General features: G+C 34.8%; 1 long non-coding RNA gene across 1 annotated transcript; it reads left to right on the plus strand.

Annotated features, from left to right (window-relative positions):
• Window positions 1–389: 389 nt before the first annotated feature.
• On the plus strand, window positions 390–1285 carry LOC140039819 (uncharacterized). Its single transcript, XR_011842604.1, has 2 exons — window positions 390–740; window positions 1211–1285. It is a non-coding gene; the product is annotated as an uncharacterized lncRNA (long non-coding RNA).
• The last annotated feature ends 1215 nt before the right edge of the window (window positions 1286–2500 follow it).

Here is a 2500-nt window from a genome sequence, read left to right on the forward strand (position 1 = left end):
AGCCCGGCCCGACCCGGCCCGGCCGGGCTGGGCTGGGCTTGGCTTGGCTAGGCTAGGCTAGGCTAGGCTAGGCTAGGCTAGGCCCGGCCCGGCCCGGCTGGGCTAGGCTAGGCTAGGCTAGGCTAGGCTAGGCTAGGCCCGGTCGCGCGATATGATTTTTTTTCCCTTCAATATTATGACGCACACGCGCGCACACCTCTTTTGAAGGTCCTCGAAATGTAACCTTGTCTACGCCGCCGGTTAGCCGGTGATAGTGTGTAGTTTGATGATGATTTTTTTAGTTGCCATTTTTTCCGTCCTCCGTTGCTAACCGATATAGACTGAGCGTAAGCTTGGCTTGGCTTGGCTAGGCTAGGCTAGGCTAGGCCCGGCCCGGCCCACACTCAATTCACCAGGGACAAAAAGTAGTGAGCCCTCTATCGGCAGCGAATCGTTTTTGCACACGAGACAGCGTTGACAATTACCCGGAAGCAACTTTGTTTTGAAAAGTAAATCTTAGGTTTTTGCAAACTGGCCAATTGGAACTTTTGGATTTATTTACTAATGAATAATTCATGAAAACCTTTGACAAGGCATCTACGAACCACGTGATATTGTTTTTTAATCGACGAACCCATTATATTTTTATGAAACAAGGGTGAATTACACCGATGTTTTTTAAACAATTTTAGGCTATTCGAATGTTAAAATTTCGTCTAATTTGTTGAGGCTGTAATAAAACAACGCAATTTTTTGAGAAGGTGGGTTTTATAGTTTCTGAATATTTGATTTTTCAATAGTAGTTAATAAAAAAATCTCGTTGGGGTTATTTTTTTTTTTTTTTTAATGGCTGCTTAAACATGTGCCTTCTTGGGTATTTCACTATCGAAAATGGAACACATGGTTGTAGCTAAAATCATTTTTTACGCCATAAGATAAGAAATGTGGTTTTGTAAATTAATAAGGGAAACATATAATATATAGGAAAGCTGTTTTAAATCATAAAACTCTACAAAGCCTCTTTGTTTTATTTATAAATCAATATAGTCTAGGCCTAGTAGTACAGTAGGAGAGCCAGGCTTTAGCCTATAATAGTGGGGTAGTGCGTGCATTATTGGCGCGTGTTCATTGTCAGGCGCGTGTTGTTTATAGGCCTAAGAAAATAAGAATAAATATACAAATATAATTAAATAATGATTATTATTAATTGAATGTTGTTGTTTTTTTACAGACCACAGAGGATTGTTCTACATACTTCAATACAAATAGCATTAAATCAACAACAATTTCTTATGAGTCATATTAATTTACTTCTGGCATATAATTTGAAAAAGCACTATTAATACTGTAATTATGGATATCTATAGATGTATTGCCAAAAAGACATTTATTTTGTAAAAACTTTAACTTATCCTAATTTACTTATTTAAAGGTTCAAGTGGCAGTTGGTTGTTGTGCAGTAGTTTAATAAAGTTTAAATGTACATTTCAAATTGGCAAATAAATAATGGTAATAGGCCTACTACAGTAATAGTAAATCTATTGAAGATTAGGCTTAGTACAAATGTTAGCTAAGTTGATGTAGAAAACTTGTCTGATTTTTAAGGTGAAATTTGTGATAATATTAAAAGTTAAAATGTTAATTGGTGTGTATTTGTATTTCATTTATTGCTCCATTATTATAATAAAAAGCAGGGAACTGCGAAATTTCATTTTAGCTCCGATAAAAAGTAAACATTTTCAGCATATACTTAAATCAATCATATGTTAGTGACAGGTGACATTAACAGATTTATTATGAGATTACTAGTAAGCCTACTAGTAGATTTAGCTCTATTCATAAAAATATGACATTATATACTGTACATTAATTAATTAGCCTAGGCCTAACTAATTGACTGATTTTTCAGTATTTTACCAAGTCAGCTGTTCAGGCATGCAGACAGTCCCCACTTCACACTAATCTTCATAATTTTAAGAAAAATGAAAGTTGAGCACTTTATTTTAAAATTTATAAGCCCATATTATAAGATTCTGCATCATCCACTTAACAAGAACTAAAATTGAGAGCACAGTGATGGAGCGCATCTTCCGTCGTTCTCGTCGCCTAAGGAAACGAGTATTCCAGCCCTGCCGTGTCTTCCTAGGCCTACGCGCACCGCACTTTCGCTCAAAATACACTATCTTCAACTCCTTATAGAATTTGTTTGAAAAATAACCCCAAGCTTATATTTGGAAATCTTTGAAAATGCATATAAGACTATATTATAGCGTTTTCAGAATTTCATTTAAAAATTGCAAATTAATGTTAGCTATTTTAACAAATTAGTTAGTTTTCACTTTTTTGTTTTCGCCGTATGACTCGCTTTGTTTACGTTTACACTTGGCTTAGACGTTTATCTTAGAATTCGAATAAATTAATCCATAATCAACTAAAATTGCTATTGTTGTGGTTTTTGTTTAATATAAATGTTCTTTATAAACAGAAATAAATCAAACAACAATATAATTTAATATAAACC

This window comes from Antedon mediterranea, chromosome 2, assembly GCF_964355755.1.
Source record: "Antedon mediterranea chromosome 2, ecAntMedi1.1, whole genome shotgun sequence".
Taxonomy (NCBI): Eukaryota; Metazoa; Echinodermata; class Crinoidea; order Comatulida; family Antedonidae; genus Antedon; species Antedon mediterranea.